At 52.3% G+C, this 20,176-nt stretch overlaps 1 protein-coding gene across 3 annotated transcripts in view; it reads left to right on the top strand.

The window, feature by feature from the left end:
- Positions 1 to 13,955: 13,955 nt before the first annotated feature.
- The window catches only part of LOC138480721 (zinc finger protein 729-like), a 79,418-nt gene continuing 73,197 nt past the window's right edge, over positions 13,956 to 20,176 (top strand). For all 3 annotated transcript variants that reach the window (XR_011274120.1, XM_069612426.1, XM_069612427.1), the window contains exon 1: positions 13,956 to 14,088. The gene's annotated coding sequence lies outside the window, so the exon portion shown is untranslated. The remainder of the gene's footprint in view (positions 14,089 to 20,176) is intronic.

The following is a 20,176-nucleotide window of genomic DNA, read 5'->3' as shown; positions in this document are numbered from 1 at the left end:
CAAGGTGAAATTCCTCGACAACCCCGAGCTCGTGAGAAAATACGGGGAGGGCGAACGGCCAAGCCGACTCTTAGCCAGACTCATCCGTCGAGAGTTTGGATCCCCCAACATCCCCGCTATCGAGAGAGCAGACGGCACTCTAGCCACACTCCCACAGGATATTAACACTGAGTTCCTGGTATTCTATGAAGCCCTTTAGTCAGAGGATGAGAGCGTCCCAACAGCGGAGATCGATGCTTACCTAGACGGCCTTCCCCTTTCAGTCCTCTCCTCTGAAACTAATAGCTCTCTCGAGAGGCCGTTTACTGCGGAGGAGCTCTCAGATGCCATCGATTCGCTGTCATCTGGTAAATCCCTGGGCTCGGACAGCCTTCCAGTAGATTTTTACAAACACTTCAAATCCCTCCCAATACCTCACTAGATGGCCCTATGGGAAGAAGCATGCGTAGTGGGTAGGCTCCCCCCTTCTCTCCGGGAAGCCATAATAACGGTTCTACTTAAACCTAGCAAGGCCCCCACCCCTGTGGCTCGTACCGTCCCCTCTCACTAATCAACTGCGATGTCAACATTTTTGCCAAATTGCTAGCCTTACGCTTGGCCCCCTTCATGTCACACATCATTCACCCCGATAAAGCAGGATTTATTCCAGGGCGCTCCACCTCTCTGAACTTGATATTATTAGTAGAATTAACCCGAACGTGCAAGCTGTAGTTGCTACACTGGACATGCAAAAAGCATTCGACTCCGTGTTCTGGAAGTACCTTTGGCGGGTCCTCGGAAAATGTAAAATTGGGCCCAGTTTTCGTTCATGGGTCGGGCTACTTTACTCAGATCCGGTGGCTAGGGTCCGTACTGAGGACAGATGCTCATCCCTATTTCGAATCGCCAGAGGTACGAAGCAGGGCTGCCCCTTTTCCCCCTTAATCTTTGCTATAGCTATGGAACCGTTCGCTGATAAGATGCGCCAGTGGCACCCTCGCAGAGGGTTACGAACAGCAGGCCAAGCGGATATCATCTCTTTATATGCAGACGATGCCCAGCTCTATATCCGGTCTCCCGCTATCAACCTTGCCCCGACACTGGAAGACGTTGTCCACTTTGGGCGTGTTTCTGGACTCAAAGTAAACTGCTCCAAATCCACCCTGTTCCCACTCACTGAATGCACACGTTCCCCTCCCGATCTTATGGGGTTCACTTGGTCCCAATCGAAATTTACTTACCTCGGTATAGAGGTGACTCGCCGTCCTGAGACATTTCTCCAGGAGAACTATCAGTAACTCACGAAACTCTCTGAAAAGGCTTCTGGCTGGGTGAGAGTTCCAATTTCCCTGGCAGGTCGAATTGGGGGGTTCTAAAGATGGTCGTACTCCAACTTTTATATAAGTTAATCAATCTGCCCCTGTTGCCGGGGAGACTGCTTTTTCCAAGCGTTGACCCGCACTATTAACACTTATCTGTGGCATTCTGGGGCAGTCCGACTAAAACTTGCAACATTGTCCACCCCCATGTAAAGCGGCGGATTCAGTGCCCCAGATTTTCTCAAATACTGGCTGGTGGCGCAGGCCCACTTCGCCTCGCACTGGTTTAACACACAGGATCCCCCTCCGCATGTTAGACTCGAGAGAATGGCAGCCAGTGGCCGAGACGTCCACTCCTTGATTCTCTCCCCATTGCCGATCATGTTAGAGTCACTAGACCCGGTTAGTTTCCAGATTTTAGAGTGGGCTAGGAATGTGCTATCAGGCACATCCTATCCATTCCACGGCGATCTACCACTGTGGAATTTCCTCCCAGGGGTCCCATACTTACCATCATCCATCATACAACGGTGGGCTGAAACAGGCTACGAGGCAATCCGGGACATCTTTGAGAGTGGTGGTTTTGTTGAGTGGTCGGATCTTCCAACCATCCTTAGACAGAAACCATCCGCGTGGCTCCAATACTCCTCCCTCCGCAGAGTTCTTAAAATCACATACCCTGACTTCCCTGCGCTACCTCCCAACGACCCAGTAGTTGCGGAGCTATGCAGCTTCAACTCCTTTAGGGGGAAGGTATCCAGACTATATGCCCTCTACAGGCCAGATAGACCCCCCCCGCGACAAACTGAAACATAAATGGGCAGAGGACTTGGGGGGGTGATGTCCGACCAACGCTGGAATCTCATGTGTGCGCGCACCCACAATGTGTCCTTTAACTCCTGATTCAAATTAATCCAGTTCAAAGTCCTGCACAGGTATCACCTCACTCCGATTCAGTTGCACCGCATGTCCAAGGACCACTCCCCCAGATGCCCCAGGTGCGGAACCGACAGCGCCACATACATACACATGATCTGGTCCTGTCCTAAACTAGCGCAGTACTGGGAGGAAATATGTACTACTATGACTGTCATTTTGGACTGCACAGTCGCTCCATCCCCTGCATTGCGTCTCTTTCATGACTTCCCGGACTTGAGTCGTGACTCCAAAAAGCTGGCGGGCCTCTGTATGTTACTCACTGTCCACTGCATCTTACTATGCTGGCTCCGCCCTGGTCCACCCTCACACTCACAATGGCTTAGGGCAGTCACCTGGGCAATTGACAAGGAAGAGGTCTGGGCTAATCAACAGCCGACGCATTCCAGGCCCAGGAACATATGGCTGAGATTCTGCTCTTATATGGCCTCCATAGCTACAGACTCTGATGGTGCATCTCTTACTTCATCTTCTTCCACCTCCACCATGGCCTGAACTTTTGATTACCCAAATTGCTCCTGTGTTGTTGCGCCCCTCTGCTCATACCCGCAAAGCAATGTACAATGTTGAAATCGGACTGTATCACTGCAATTGTCACGTCTGCCTCTGTTGGGATTCTGCCTCTTCTGTGTTGTCAAGCTAAATAAAGTTTAATAAAATAAAAAGGGCCTATACTAAGAAACCTATTGCCAAACCTCACAACTAATACAAAAAGGGTGTGGGATAGTTCTCAAGAAAAGAAAGAAGTGCAATGTGGCAGTGGGAGCCCCATTCACCCAGCCAGAGCCCACTCTGGTAGTGACAGATTCCTCCCTCTCGGGCTGGGGGGCTACCCTAGATGGCCATTTGATTCATGGCGCATGGTCCAGAATGGAGGCCCTCCTGCATATCAATCTGCTGCATCTCAAAGTGGTAGGCCTGGCTTTTCTACTCGTCATCAGGGGCGACGCGGTTCTGGTCAGGACCGACAATTCCACGACGATGTTCTACTTGAACAAGCAGGGCGTCACCCCCTCTCCCCTCCTGTGCATGGAGGCAGTGTCAATCTGGGAGGGACCCAGTTGGAGGGGACATGGATATCTGCGGTCCATCCCCCGGGGGACAACAATGTGGAAGCTGAACATCTCCGCCGCCTCGGGCTAAACACCTACGAATGGGAATTACACATCAACTGTTTGTTGCCCCTATTCCAGAAATGGAGGTTCCCAGATCTGGACTTATTTGCATCTCCTCTGAATTCCAAGTGCCCCCTCTTCGCTTCATGGGCGGGGTGGGGCCAGGGGTCTCTGGGCGACACGTTCCAACTCTGCTGGCAGTTGCTATCCGTTTCCTCCTCCATTGCTCCAGCGGACCCTCTGCACATTTTGAGCCTCAGTAGACTGCAGCCTCCTCCTAATCGCCCCCCCCCCCCTCACTGGCTGTCGAGGGCTTGGTTCTCCGACCTGCTGCAGTTGCGCCCCCAGGGGCCTGTCCATTTCCCACACCCCTGCAGGGGCTTCCTGACGCAGCAGGGCGTTGGGAGCACCCGGACCCAGCCAGCTGGCCTGCTTGGCCTGGCTCCTGATAAGCGTAGACTGCCCCACTCCCAGTTTTCGTACGACAACTGGGAAATCATCCAGGAGGCCCTCCACGTGTTCTCAGTACAAGAGTAGGTGGACCATGTTCTGCCACTGGGCTCACGACAAGGGGCTGGACCCCACTCACCTGCACCCTGGACGACATACTGGCCTTTTCTACACATCTGGCTCGCTATGGAGACCAGGTTGATACCTGTCGCACCTATTTGGTGGCCATTGGGGCCTACAAGAACTCCCCAGAGCGCATTTTTTTGGCGGCCACCCCTGTGCTTAAGGCTCACCTCAAGGGGTTGTCCAGACGGTTTCCTCTGGTTCATGGGCACACACCCGGTCTGGGACCTCAGCGTGGTTCTGGCGGCTTTACAGCGTAAATCTTTCAAGCCAATCGCCTTGGTCAACATCAGGCTGGTGACGCTCAAGGCAATACTGTTGGTAGCGCTCACTTCTGCAAGCAGAGTCGGCGAGCTGCAGGCTCTGTCGTGCAAGCCCTTCACCACCTTCCACAATGACAAGGTAATCTTGGGCACTCATCCAAACTTCTTGGCCAAGGTGGTCTCTCCGTTCCATTTGAACCAGGAAATCTGCCGGCCAGCGTTCTTTCCAAACCCGCCGTCGGTGCTGAAAGGGTATTGCATTACTTAGACTTGGAGAGCGCTGAAGATGTATCCCTCCCGGACGAGGTCTTTCCAGAAGTCATTAGCAAGGCGGCTACTTGAGCCACTTCGTCTGCTTTCTGTAAGCACTATTCCCTTGATACCAGTTCCAGGTGGGATGCAGCGTTCGGTCAGGCGGTTCTGGTGAACATTCTTGCTTCTTCTTAATCTTGAGGCAGGTTGTCACAGCACCACCCGGTTGTCTTGATCGGTGGAATCACCCACAAGGATGGAGGAAAGGGGACAGGACATATGAGTAATTCAAGTTACTCTACTTAGTGACTGGGTGTCAGGTTTCTTGGTCTTGGGCGAAGGTAGCACGTACACCTGCCTCCCCGTTGGATCTTGGTGCCTGGATTGTACACAATCTCAGTCCCCCGTGACCCGCCGCGGAAAGAGGGTTAGGGTCTGCTGGATTGGATAGGTAGGGGTGATTATGGAAACTGGATAGAGGATCAGGAAGAGGTAATGGATGGGTAAGGGGATTCAGGGAAAAGGTTTGACTTGTTGCCCCCCTACCGGGGTTCCTGAAATCGCTGATGCTCCACCCACCCACTCCTGCACACTAGCACACTATGCCCCCCAAAGCCCTGCCTAGTCTGTCCTTCTCCGGCCCTAGTAATTCTGCTTTGATACCTGGCACATTATATTTTAGGATTCTCTGGTGCGTTACTGGTACGCACTCACATTGTGCTGATTGTTTGAACTCACAACCGGCACACCTTAAACAGGTTCACTAGTACATTGCAATCATATACCCACTGGTTACATGCAATGCGTTGGTTGTTGGAACTCACAACCAACACACATTAACTAAAGAAACAAGATGGCACTTAGCTTTGTGTCGAGCAGCGGGGTACGTCAGCCATGAGCTGCGGTCCCAATGTTCAAGCCGTTTTGATCCAGCGGAGCGCCGCTACAAAGAAATCAAAAGCACGTGTGAGCTTGTGTTGCGGAACAGTATAACAGAACACTTGACAAGCTACCAAAACTGCCCACTGGCGGTCTACAGCATGCAAATGCAGTCGATTTGTGGTGCCGGTTCTCCGCCACTCATGCTACTGTGCATCGGAAGTTGCTATCAGCTGTGAGCACCTCTGTACTCCATACACTTCCCAATGCCTTTAAGAGTTACATTGCCCAAACACTGCTTGCGTTCTATTCAGTTACTCCCCGAACACAATGCTCCTCCCGAGAGCGCTGCCTTGCCCAAACGCTGCTTGCGTTCTATCCAAATAAACACTCCGGAATTAACCAATAGTCTGACTTGTTAGATAAAAGCTCTTATCTGTTGCTGAATGCAGGGCCTGTAGTATTCGCAGGCGGGGAATGGCCCTGCGGTTCGCAGCCTGCAGGAGCCCTCCGAACACATGTACTCTCTCTCTCTCTCGTGTGCTGGTATATATAATACAATGTCCCCATTTTATATAAGCCTATACTTAATCATGAGAGAGGGTAGGGGGGGGAATGTGAAAACACTTCAGCAGCAGCAGTCCCGTGGAAATGATCAATGACTCACTGGTGCCTGCAGTCTAGCACAAAAAAACCATTGTCACAAGCTAACAACACCAGGGAAAGAAACTAAAATACATGCAGACATGAAACAGGAGGAAAGGAAAACAAACACGAGCAGTAGACAAATGCAATAGGCTCCCCCAGGCCCCACTTGACTCCATAAGGAAAGCCTGAGTCAACATATGCATAGAAAGTATGAAATCCCCACAGATTGTGTTGCAGATGGCGATTCTGTGCACATGTTGAAGCAGTGCTTTCTTTCATCCCTTCGTGCGGTAGCTGCACTAACATTCTCCAGAATCTCTAAATGTGAACATAGAGCAGCCCAATGTTTACTGAGGGCTGATGCCCCTTTTCACTTAGCTGCACTGTGTTGCTCCAAACTGTTTGCCATACTGGAGTAGGGATGTAACAGTATAACGGTATACCGTTAAAGATACCGTGAACCACCTAATTGAACAATAATAACCGTCACATTGTTTATACCGTTATACCGTTCATACCATTAAGTGTACTTTTCAATCTGATTTGTAAAGGCTGCAGTAAGCAAGTGCTGCGCAGACTTGGTCTTACACTGTTGGATCTGCCGTCTGCCAAGTAGTTTCAGTTGGAGCAGTTTTTAATGCCATTCCATAAACCACACGTGCCTGACACAAAATCAATGTTAGCAATAGGAAGAATAGATACAGTGCCAAGAAGGAAAAGGGTTTACTTTGGGGTGGTGGCTTTGGGGTTTATATATTTATAATGGATAATGTTCTCTAAACATATGGCAATGGGGGATTTCCCTGGTTCTATCATTGAATTTACATATAATAAGTCACATCTGTCGGTATTCCCTGCTGCCATACCAAAGGGTAACATGTCTGTGATTTCTGAAAACCTTTTGGCCCGCAAGTAAACTAAAGGCTGTAACGTAAAGAGAGAGTGGGTGTGTGTGTGTGTGTGTGTGTGTGTGTATGCGCACAAGCGTATACTACCATCAGCATCCATTGATCTGTGGCATGCAGGTTATCAAGATGGCAACATGTTCATCTTCACCAGTAGCCAGTGGGGGGAACAAAAAGTCTAAATGACCACTTAAGAAAAGCTATTTAGTTTGCTTTGCCAGTTGTAGCAGGGCCCCTCCCCCTCTCCACACGTGTGTTTGTGTTTGGTGGAAGCAAGTAATTTCAGTGGAAAGTATGTTGAAAAGCCCAATTCTGGCCCTGGGTGTATGGTTTTGTTTGAGATGATAAATCTGTCAATTTATGACCTTTTAGAAAATATTTGTTAAGATTAGTTAACTCCACCTGCTATACCGCGATAACCATGATATACCGTCATTTGGCAAGAAGGTTATCGTACCGTCATAAAACTAATACCGTGACACCCCTATACTGGAGAGATAAAGGGATAATGTGGGTTCAATCGCAGGGTGAAAGGTAGCCATTTACAGCCTTCCCATTGATATACAGGGTCTTTTCATGAACATCTTTTTCCTAATTCTGGACGTGAGATGCTGATCAGGTAGGTGCCCCCTGACCATGCCCTCTTGTGGCCTCCAAAATCGTTTTTGCACCTGTGCTTAAAAGCACGGTGAACGCATTCGGCGCGTGGTCCCTCTCCCCTTCCCAACCCGCTTCCTGAACATCCCTCTACCCGCCTCCCTCAATGCCCCCCCGCCCTGATTGTTGCACCACGCCCTCATCAAGGACACCGCAGAGCAGCCCCCTACCCGTGCAGCCCCTTCGGCTAAGGGCCCCAAGGACAAGGGGGCTCCTACAATGGCGGCTCCAAGACATGTCTGCAGGTGTCAGCAGGGGAAGCCAATGAAGCAAGCAGTCAACAGACACCAACTAAAACTGTAATTGTGGCTTGGGTAGGGTGTATAGCAATTACTCTACTCCAGAAAGCACCCACCACTCTACCATACCTCTCGCTAAAGTACACCGCCATAGGCTTACACCATGCACATTTAGAGAAATGTATGACCTCCGACCTAAATCTACGCATGACTGGACTGTAAATGTTGTTTTGCATTACTTACGAACATAATTCCCAATGTTAGCATATACCACACTTATATGGAATTCTTAACATCAGCCTGCATCACATAGAGATAGAAAAAGTGAATGTTAGCACGTGCCACACCTAGATGGAACTTGAATGTTACCATGTGCCACACTTAGAATGGAGATCATCATCCTGCCCTACATCGAGATAACTATTGGGAAGATTAGCAAGTGCCACACTTGGACGGAATATGTAGATTAGCAAGTACTACTCTTAAACAGAACCGTGAACGTTAGCATGTTAAATTTCATATAACCCACTAACCAATATAGGCTCAAATTCTCTGCATACGTATCTTTCTAAAAAAACTCACACAACCATCTCTCGCACAAGCCGCACACACTTCACCACACTGCAACAACACATAAGCCGCACCTACAGCACACGCAGACTGACTGATACCCGCACCAAAGCTCAGCACCCGGTGTATACCGAGTTGAAGCTGCCAACAGTACACCACTCCTCTCACTATCCTAGTCCCTCCCCTCTTCACCTTACTAACGCATCCCACCTTCTCATTTGAAGATCTGCCAGAGCACCTGGGGACCAATTCCGTTGGTGACGGTGCGCTATATAAGTACCTTTAACAAAGTTTGTATCACAAAGTAGTGCCCTTTTGAGGTCACTGGGGGTCTTAAATGGCTATGATGTTAGTATAAGTGTAAATGACATAGTTTCACTTCTAAAAGCCATCGGCGATGGCCAGTTTATTATTTTATGTGAGTCTGCCAGCCCCCCTCTGAGGAAACAGTTATGTAGCATTGCTCATGTAGAGAGCCTATAATTATGTGCACGGGGAGAGGGAAGTTAAACATCACCTTGCTTACCCTCACCTGGGAAGTAGAACCCTCAACGTGACAGCATATTGATTGATTGATTGATTGATTATTTGTATAGCGCCTATACACAATGTGTTTCAAAGCGCTTCAAGGAGGGTGGGAACATGGGAGAATACAGTTACATTCAAACAGGTCCTTGAAACAGGTCAGAATGTGAAAAATAACTATCAAATCATAACAGATAGTACAAGTGCATGGAACAATAAGGGAGAGGTGAGGGGGGGAAAAAAGGAGACAAAACTAGCAGTAACATTGCTATGCCCGACGACAATTGTTGCAGTGCAAGAGTGACAAGAGGAGGGGGGGAGGAGGGGATGTAAGGGGGGGGAATGGAAAGCGGTAAGGAGAGGAACAAAACAAGTGACTATCTACAAGATAGTGCAGGGGAGGGAGTGGGAGGAGAAGACAAGAAGGGAAACAAGGAAGACACTGGCGGGGGGCAGGGGGACAAGGAGACACTCGCGGCGGCAGGGGGGACAGGGAGACACGGGGCAGTAGGTCAAGGCGACACTGGCGGGGGGCAGGAAGACACTGGCGGGGGGCAGAGGGGACAGGAAGACACTGGCGGGGGGCAGAGGGGACAGGAAGACACTGGCGGGGGGCAGAGGAGAAAGGAAGACACTGGCGGGGGCAGAGGGGAAAGGAAGACACTGGCAGGGGGCAGGGGGGACAAGGCGACACTGGCGGGGGGACAAGGAGATACTGGCGGGGGCAGGGGGGACAAGGAGACACTGGCGGGGGGCAGGGGGAACAAGGAGACACTGGCTTTGGGACAGGAAGACACTGGCAGGGGGAAGGGGGGACAGGAAGACACTGGCGGGGGGACACTGGCAGGGGGCACAGGGAGACAAGGAGACACTGGCGTTGAGACAAGGAGACACTGGCGGGAGGCAGGGGGGACAGGGAGACACTGGCAGGGGGCACAGGGAGACACTGGCAGGGGGCACAGGGAGACACTGGCAGGGTGAATGGGGGACAGGGAGACACTGGCAGGGGGAAGGGGGGACAGGGCGACACTGGCAGGGGGAAGGGGGGACAGGGCGACACTGGCAGGGGGCACAGGGAGACACTGGCAGGGGGAAGGGGGGACAGGGAGACACTGGCTGGGGGAAGGGGGTCAGGGAGACACTGGCTGGGGGAAGGGGGGACAGGGCGACACTGGCAGGGGGAAGGGGGGACAGGGAGACACTGGCAGGGGGGACAAGGAGATACTGGCGGGGGCAGGGGGGACAAGGAGACACTGGCGGGGGGCAGGGGGGACAAGGAGACACTGGCTTTGGGACAGGAAGACACTGGCAGGGGGCAGGGGGGACAGGAAGACACTGGCGGGGGGACACTGGCAGGGGGCACAGGGAGACAAGGAGACACTGGCGTTGAGACAAGGAGACACTGGCGGGAGGCAGGGGGGACAGGGAGACACTGGCAGGGGGCACAGGGAGACACTGGCAGGGGGCACAGGGAGACACTGGCAGGGGGAAGGGGGGACAGGGCGACACTGGCAGGGGGAAGGGGGGACAGGGCGACACTGGCAGGGGGAAGGGGGGGCAGGGAGACACTGGAAGGGGGACAGGGAGACACTGGCTGGGGGAAGGGGGTCAGGGAGACACTGGCAGGGAGAAAGGGGGTCAGGGAGACACTGGCAGGGAGAAAGGGGGTCAGGGAGACACTGGCAGGGGGAAGGGGGGACAGGGAGACACTGGCAGGGGGAAGGGGGGACAGGGCGACACTGGCAGGGGGAAGGGGGGACAGGGAGACACTGGCAGGGGGGACAAGGAGACACTGGCGGGGGGCAGGGGGGACAAGGAGACACTGGCGGGGGGACAAGGAGATACTGGCGGGGGCAGGGGGGACAAGGAGACACTGGCAGGGGGTAGGGGGGACAAGGAGACACTGGCGGGGGGCAGGGGGGACAAGGAGACACTGGCTTTGGGACAGGAAGACACTGGCAGGGGGCAGGGGGGACAGGAAGACACTGGCGGGGGGACACTGGCAGGGGGCACAGGGAGACAAGGAGACACTGGCGTTGAGACAAGGAGACACTGGCGGGAGGCAGGGGGGACAGGGAGACACTGGCAGGGGGCACAGGGAGACACTGGCAGGGGGCACAGGGAGACACTGGCAGGGTGAAGGGGGACAGGGAGACACTGGCAGGGGGAAGGGGGGACAGGGAGACACTGGCAGGGGGAAGGGGGGACAGGGAGACACTGGCAGGGGGAAGGGGGGACAGGGAGACACTGGCAGGGGGCACAGGGAGACACTGGCAGGGGGAAGGGGGGACAGGGAGACACTGGCAGGGGGAAGGGGGTCAGGGAGGCACTGGCAGGGGGAAGGGGGTCAGGGAGACACTGGCAGGGGGCTGGGGGGACAACAAACCAGAACGGGACTAAGGGGGTCAGGGAGACACTGGCAGGGGGAAGGGGGGACAGGGCGACACTGGCAGGGGGAAGGGGGGACAGGGAGACACTGGCAGGGGGGACAGGGAGACACTGGCAGGGGGCAGGGGGGACAAGGAGACACTGGCGGGGGGACAAGGAGATACTGGCGGGGGCAGGGGGGACAAGGAGACACTGGCGGGGGGACAGGGAGACACTGGCAGGGGGAAGGGGGGACAAGGAGACACTGGCGGGGGGCAGGGGGGACAAGGAGACACTGGCGGGGGGACAAGGAGATACTGGCGGGGGCAGGGGGGACAAGGAGACACTGGCAGGGGGTAGGGGGGACAAGGAGACACTGGCGGGGGGCAGGGGGGACAAGGAGACACTGGCTTTGGGACAGGAAGACACTGGCAGGGGGCAGGGGGGACAGGAAGACACTGGCGGGGGGACACTGGCAGGGGGCACAGGGAGACAAGGAGACACTGGCGTTGAGACAAGGAGACACTGGCGGGAGGCAGGGGGGACAGGGAGACACTGGCAGGGGGCACAGGGAGACACTGGCAGGGGGCACAGGGAGACACTGGCAGGGTGAAGGGGGACAGGGAGACACTGGCAGGGGGAAGGGGGGACAGGGAGACACTGGCAGGGGGAAGGGGGGACAGGGAGACACTGGCAGGGGGAAGGGGGGACAGGGAGACACTGGCAGGGGGCACAGGGAGACACTGGCAGGGGGAAGGGGGGACAGGGAGACACTGGCAGGGGGAAGGGGGTCAGGGAGGCACTGGCAGGGGGAAGGGGGTCAGGGAGACACTGGCAGGGGGCTGGGGGGACAACAAACCAGAACGGGACTAAGGGGGTCAGGGAGACACTGGCAGGGGGAAGGGGGGACAGGGCGACACTGGCAGGGGGAAGGGGGGACAGGGAGACACTGGCAGGGGGGACAGGGAGACACTGGCAGGGGGCAGGGGGGACAAGGAGACACTGGCGGGGGGACAAGGAGATACTGGCGGGGGCAGGGGGGACAAGGAGACACTGGCGGGGGCAGGGGGGACAAGGAGACACTGGCGGGGGGCAGGGGGGACAAGGAGACACTGGGTTTGGGACAGGAAGACACTGGCAGGGGGCAGGGGGACAGGAAGACACTGGCGGGGGGACACTGGCAGGGGGCACAGGGAGACAAGGAGACACTGGCGTTGAGACAAGGAGACACTGGCGGGAGGCAGGGGGGACAGGGAGACACTGGCAGGGGGCACAGGGAGACACTGGCAGGGGGAAGGGGGGACAGGGCGACACTGGCAGGGGGAAGGGGGGACAGGGCGACACTGGCAGGGGGGAGGGGGGACAGGGAGACACTGGCTGGGGGAAGGGGGTCAGGGAGACACTGGCAGGGGGAAGGGGGGACAGGGAGACACTGGCAGGGGGACAAGGCGACACTGGCAGGGGGCTGGGGGGGACAACAAACCAGAACGGGACTAAGGGGGTCAGGGAGACACTGGCAGGGGGAAGGGGGGACAGGGAGACACTGGCAGGGGGAAGGGGGGACAGGGCGACACTGGCAGGGGGGACAAGGAGACACTGGCGGGGGGCAGGGGGGACAAGGAGACACTGGCGGGGGGACAAGGAGATACTGGCGGGGGCAGGGGGGACAAGGAGACACTGGCGGGGGCAGGGGGGACAAGGAGACACTGGCGGGGGGCAGGGGGGACAAGGAGACACTGGCGGGGGGCAGGGGGGACAAGGAGACACTGGCTTTGGGACAGGAAGACACTGGCAGGGGGCAGGGGGGACAGGAAGACACTGGCGGGGGGACACTGGCAGGGGGCACAGGGAGACAAGGAGACACTGGCGTTGAGACAAGGAGACACTGGCGGGAGGCAGGGGGGACAGGGAGACACTGGCAGGGGGCACAGGGAGACACTGGCAGGGGGCAGGGGGACAGGGAGACACTGGCAGGGGGGACAGGGCGACACTGGCAGGGGGAAGGGGGGACAGGGAGACACTGGCTGGGGGAAGGGGGTCAGGGAGACACTGGCAGGGGGAAGGGGGTCAGGGAGACACTGGCAGGGGGAAGGGGGGACAGGGAGACACTGGCAGGGGGACAAGGCGACACTGGCAGGGGGGACAACAAACCAGAACAGGACTAAGGGGGTCAGGGAGACACTGGAAGGGGGGACAGGGAGACACTGGCAGGGGGAAGGGGGGACAGGGAGACACTGGCAGGGGGAAGGGGGGACAGGGAGACACTGGCAGGGGGACAAGGCGACACTGGCAGGGGGCTGGGGGGACAACAAACCAGAACGGGACTCGAGTTTAAAAGCACCCGAATGCTCTGCATAACCACTCCCCCACCCTCAGGTGCTCCTTTTCCTACCTGTCAGCTGAAGGGGAAAAGGGAGGGGATCAAACGGCATCGCCTCTGCAGAGTGTAAACATAGGCGGTGAACCAGCTTCCTCCGGCTATCTGCCAGTTCGCTTCCCCTCGGATTTGCCTCCCTCTCACTCTGCATCTCCCTGGGAGGGAGGGAGATCTCTTAACAGGCCCGTGTAACGTCGGAAAAGGGGCTATCAATGCGCTATCTTGGGCGAAATTGCCCGTCGAAAAATGCTTTCCTGCAAGTCGTTACTGCGCATGCTCACCAACACAGCGCATGCGCAGTAGCACCCTAAGCATTTTTCGACGGCTGAGCAGATTTCGACGTTACACCGGCCGGGGAGGAGAGCTTCCCGTCCTCCCCCTGCCAGCCTGTGTGCCCTGTAGCTGCCTGCTGCGGGGGCTGGCCGCCCTGTGCCTGCTCCTGCTCCTCTAGGGGCCGGCTGTTCTCCCCGCAGAGACTCGCCAGGTGAGTGCCCCCACACCCACCCCCGCACTGCAGCCTCAGGGCCGGCCACGCGCTGGCACGCCCCGCACTGCAGAAACGCGCTCGTGCAGGTGGCTTCGGAATTATGAAGACGCGGGGGACGCGCTGGGGGTAGTTATCTAAGGCGCCTAATACCCGGGGTCACTTTCTATGCACAAGAGCCGGATTCCCCAACTTGTGCTGCTATGCGCTGTCTGTCTTCCAAGACAAGCACGTTGCCCCTGAGCTGTCCGCTCGGTTCATTCTCGGGTGGATAACTCAGGGGCAAAGGGCTCGCCTTGGAAGCAAGGCGACATGGAGCACCACGGGTCTGCGCTTAGAAACCTCCCGGTATTAAGTGCGTTATAAATAACCTTATATCACTCTCCCCATTTGCCCCCAGGGGCTTGTCCCACCCCTACTAAAAGGGTTTTTTTTTTCTTCAAGTGCCTCCCTCCTCTCCCCCCAGGTACAACCTTTTATAATGCAGGGCATATAGTATTATTGTATTGCATTTGAGTTTTTTTTAGAGAGCCCAGACCTGGCTAGGAAGCAACACAACGCTTGAAGTGTGGCTGGGGAAACCAATGAGGAAAGCCAGAGGGCGTTAGAATATGTTTAGTTTATTTGCTTATATAGCGCGCTCAACCCGGAAGTATCTAGGCGCTTAACTGGGTGGACAACAGTCATGGCATTTAGGTTACATGAACAGGCAGTGTTCTACCATATATACAGATGTGTACTGATTTTTAATTTACAAGATTGGCTGTTCAGTTAACAATTGTCGGAAGAAAAAAAGTCAAAAGCACTTGAATGTGTACAATGTGGAAAATATGAGGAGAGTATAATCATTGGGGATCTGTGAGAAGATCCAGAATTTTACTTTGCATTGGAAGGCCAGAAAGAATGGCTCATCTTTTAGAGTAGGGGGCAGAGCATTCCAGGTCTTGGCTGCCAACACTAGGAAGCTGGAGCCACCTGAGTTTTGTAGCTTAAACTTGGGATGTTGAGGCGGTGAGTGTGAATAGTTCTGGTTGGTCTAGTGGAGATTTTTTGGGAGAATTTCAGCCAGGTATTTGGGGGCTGTGTTGGACAGGAATTTGTGTGTGATCATAAGTGTTCTGAAGGTAATTCTGTCTTGTATGGGGAGCCATTTTATGTTGAATCTGGCTTGTGAGATATGGTTAGACCATGGTATGTTTAGTGCCACTCTGAGGGCGCTATTTTGCAATACTTTGAGTTTGTTAAAGATTTTGTTAGGCGGTGCCTTAAAGGGTATTAAAATAGTCCAGTTTGGAGAGTATAAGCGCTCTAGCCAACGTGATACAGCTGGTGGAAGATAAGAAGGGTCTGCATGTGTTTATTAACTTAGACCTATAGGCCATTGAAGACGATGTTGCATTTACTTGTCTGGAGGGGGTGGAATCGAGGTAGACTCCCAAGTGTTTGAGCATCCTTGGGCACTGCAATATTTCCGTCAATATTAAATGAGAAGTATTGAGGGTCTAGCTTGTTAAGGCGTTGCAGAACCTCAGGTTTGTCATCATTGAGACAAAGACCGTGCTTGGCCATCCAATCTTGAATTTTGCTGTATATTTCGTTCAAGCAGGTGGAATCGTTCTCATAGGATCCTGAGAGAGTGATGAGAATTTGCGTATCGTCGGTGTAATTTTTTTTATAGGGGATGTCCATGTCATTTAAATGGTTAAATAAAAACTTTGTAAAGACGTTCTACAATTTTGGGGTTACGATTTGAGCCTTGAGGGACTCCACATGTAATTGGAGAGGGAGCTGCTGCTGCCGACGCTGAAAAGACCCTCATGGATCTATCGGAGAGGACTGATTGGATCCATTCGGCTGCTTTAGGTGACAATGAGGCTGAAGTGATTAGGTGGTTGTTGGAATACTGTGGTCCACTAAAATCAAAAGCAGCTGACAAATGTGGGTGGGATGTGAAGAGACACGCAAGAAGCATAGGTGGGGGCTAGCAGTACATCAATCTACACATTATAAAGCATTTTTGCTTAATTAAAAAAGATAACAATTCCTAACTCCACTTATTAAGCAACCATGTCCGGATGTATGTATGTATGCACTTTAGAAAAAGGGTGAACCTACATAGGACAACCCCCACGTGTGGTCCTACAGATCTAGCAATGGTTAACCAATGGCCAGATTATTATGGGACTAAAAGGACTTTTGAAAGTGTATTTGAACCAGAGTGCATCTTTTTGGAAAAGAGGGGCCATGGGCATACAACAGGGGCTGGCGAGAGTCCGGGTGTTTGAGCCAATTTTTTGACAAAGGGCATTTGTCTATCTGTAGCATTTAACTTTGGTATTGCAAGGGCCATTCCACTGCTAGCTTTGCCAGGGTTTCTGAGTTGGCTTTGGAATGGTTTCATATCTTTTCTGAAACTTAGATTTCATGTGGTGAAACTAGAAAATGTCTTTCTGCGCTAAACTGGAAGGTGACTTACCACACCCACGAGTTCATGGCATTACTCAAGCCACACAAAACAAACCAATGCAACGCCATTCCATCACATCATCACTCGCCAAAAGGATTACTGAATCGAGCACTCTCTTGGCTGTGTACACAGACCTGCCTTCCTTCCATACCAAATGCAGCACCCATGGCAAAAACATTCAAGTGACCCAACTCCCTAGCGCTGTAGAAGGTCACTCACTAATCTGCTCTACTCAGTCCACATGTGACTCACTAGCCACCAGTCCTGACCATTCCAAAATGCCTTTCAGACCCCATCTGTAACTCAGCCGATCCCGAAAGACGCCGTCACTGGTAATCCTTGACGTCACCATCGACCTAAAAGAACCTGGCGGCCCCAATTATGCCCCATGACGGGCCCATAATCTAAAGAACAAATCCAGCTCTACAACAACTCGCTCCAGTTGCCCCACCAACAAACAATTTACACCACATGGGACATAACATACAGATCATTGCCCCCTCTGCAACCCTACGATGTACCTACTACACTGTACAATACTTTAATCTGTAACACAGCACACAAGACCCACATCTCCATCCTTCCACCCACACACTCCAGGTGAGCTCTTTTGATAGCAACTCTTCTCGACCACCCCTTTTTTACCTTCAATCAGAAGACTCTACTTGCTACTCATCTCCACAGTCTCATTTCCCTCTCATCAACCCCGCACTGCACCGTACATACTCCAATACGTAACACAGCGCGCGCCAGACACACATCCTCGCCCTGTTCTTTTCTTTTGGACCCCACATCACCCAGGTCAAAACATACACTTCATACAGTATCCAGCTAAAAATGTGCACAGATGTTTATTTTTAACCGTGTGTACGGTAACATCATTGTGGGGCCCTAGAACATGTGTAGCCGTCCTAATGGGCACTGACTTCATTATTCTTATTTGAAACTGAAAGCCTTCATGTATAAATGGTGACAAGATTGTTTTACATTACTCTTTGTACATTAAACTACTATTAGTTCTATGTATGTGTACCTGATTTTTCCTGGGGGTGTTTCATCTGCACGCTCACTTAAAGTGCCCTAATTCTGGCATTAACACCTACCATAAACATTCGAAATGTTTCACAAAGAAAACGGGAATGCAGAGAGATGATGTGAATGAACCAAAAACCTACGCTGTGGTGAAGGGGAGAAGCAGGGATTTGAATTCGGGTTTCATTGTTTCACAGTTCCCTTCTAAACCACATTACCTCTATATTGCTGTGATGGTAAACCTAATAGTCTTCTTTGGGATCACGCGTATTGATAGTGAATTTTATTTTCTAATTTGGAGAGTGCGATTATGGTTAAATTAAAATCAAAGCGTAGATTGTGTATATATGAATGTATTTAATGAATTTGTATAGTGCAAAACTAGTGGGGAAGCAATAGAGTACCGGACATATCGAAACACCCAGTAGGTACAAGCAAGGGTGCGGGGCAGAAGAGCTGTGATGGTTTGGGGAGGCAGAAGCTTAAGAGGCGGACAGTTAGGTCCACTCAAACAATCAGTGATTGGTGAGATTTGAATTGAAGAGTAAGGTCCTCTGCTCATTCCTGAAGTGTAAGGTGCAGAGACAGTCTTATTTGTTTTCATGCTTGCTTCAGAGACCGACTGCATATCAAGAAAAGGCCTGTGCCCTGTTTCTTTTCTCTTGCAGTTCTTTGCTTCTAGTCTGCCAATGTTGTGTTTATTTGGTGATGTGCTGCACTCCATAGACGGTAGGGTTCTCAGTCAGCTAGAGTGGTATTTGTGACTGCTTTGCCTGGGATGCAGGGTGTCGGGAACAGTATGTCTGCTGGAAGGCAAAGTCAGTGCAGCTTCTTGAGCATGAAGGTGACTGGTCATATTTTTCTAGTCCTGAGATGAGGTGTTTAACAGTGTGAAGATTGACCTGGCCACTGTGGCATCAGACTCCTATGAAAAGGGTGCTGCCACCTTCCAGATGGTAGATGACCAGGGCTCGGGGGCAACTGTTCTGAAACTAGTGACAGGGATGAAAGGTTTGAATTTGTAAAGGAACGCAAGCTAGTACCATGCTGCTTGGGGTCTTGTGTGCTTTGAATGAAGTCAGTTAGTTGAAAAGTATTATTTTGTACTGAGTGAGAGTTGAGAGATGATAATTAAGATATTGGCGCCCACATGGATCTGGTGTGTACTTATGATGAAGTCCTCACAAAGATGGCTAGTGATTATGGAGATGTTTTAAGTAATTTACAGATAGTGTGTGATAATTATGATGTTCACATACCATATAGATGGTGTGTGATTATGATTAAGTCCTCAAGAGATGATGTGTATTAATAATAAAGTCTTTGCTCTTAGGTGGTGAGCTGATTTGCTTTGGAGGTAAAAGCAGAATCCATATTCTGCTCAAGAATCAATGCGCAGAGTCCTTTAGGTACTCAAAATGCTTAAAAAGCCAGAATTCTGCTCGAAGGCATTTGGATCCAGTAAAAGTACAAAGAGGGAATTTCCCCCTCCCAACTGGAAACCTCTGTATATCTTCACCAACCAGCTATGTGCATCTGCCTCAGTCTTCCTGCCAGCACCGCCGCCCTCACTTGTGTACAGGGGCTGTGCTTACTTTATATACTGTTGGGCCATCCCTATTCCACACCTACAATCCCCAAACACGGTCCAGGACTGAAGTTTTCGAAACAAAATGTATAGGACAAAAGAGTCCTCCGCTACTAGGCATTGTGCCAGAAAATGTGTTTTAGCTGACGGCACCTTTCTTGTGTAAATATTGGCCAAGGACATCATTCAGCACTAGGAATTTTACCAACACGTGTCGGTGAACCACATAATTCTGTGTAAAACTACAGAAAGGACTGCATATTGTGTGAACATTGGCCTTATTCCAGATAAAGGCTACATGGCTGTGAATGGCATTGTTTACACAATAAGAGTTCAATGTACCTGGCTCAAGGCTGTTGGTGCGCAGCCCGGGCTATTGGAAAAAACTCTACTGTACTTCATCGCAACATGCAAAAGCAAATCTTGTGTCATGCATTTCACTGAACATGAAAGTGTTTTCATTACACTGTGCATTTAGCAAGAAGGTCTGGTATGCAGCTCAGACCACATGCCATTCTAAGCATGGCTAATATGGGCAGACCTGGGGGAATACATGTCAATATCAGAAGGTGTTGTTCGGAGGAAAGCGGTTGAAGAAACGGTGGTGGTGCATAGGTTCACACCTCCCGCTACCACTGGCATATCACCTTTTGAAATGCTAAGAGGCAGGAAACGACCAGGATATGCCCATTTTGGTTTGGTAAAGTTGGTTGGAGAGCGATTATAAACCTGGACATGGTGTGAGAGAAAATCAAAGGGAGGCGAGTAAGTAACAAGCAACTATTTGATAACTGCAAGGCAGTCAAAAGAAGAGGGGCGAGTTGGTGCCTGCAAAGCTTTCAGTAGGAATGAAGGGGGCTGTTCAGTAAGTGGTAAAGTGTGTTCATGTTTCGGCCAAGACAAGTGATGGGAGTGTATAGAACTTGAACAAAGAGAGCAGAAACTTGTGTGGAGTTTTCAGGGAAAATGATAAAAGGAAGGCCGAGGGATGCAAGGATGGT

This window comes from Ambystoma mexicanum, chromosome 5p (genome assembly GCF_040938575.1).
Source record: "Ambystoma mexicanum isolate Mex_15411 chromosome 5p, UKY_AmexF1_1, whole genome shotgun sequence".
Taxonomy (NCBI): Eukaryota; Metazoa; Chordata; class Amphibia; order Caudata; family Ambystomatidae; genus Ambystoma; species Ambystoma mexicanum.
Note: the sequence above shows the minus strand (reverse complement) of the source record. Positions and strands in the feature narration are given on the sequence as shown.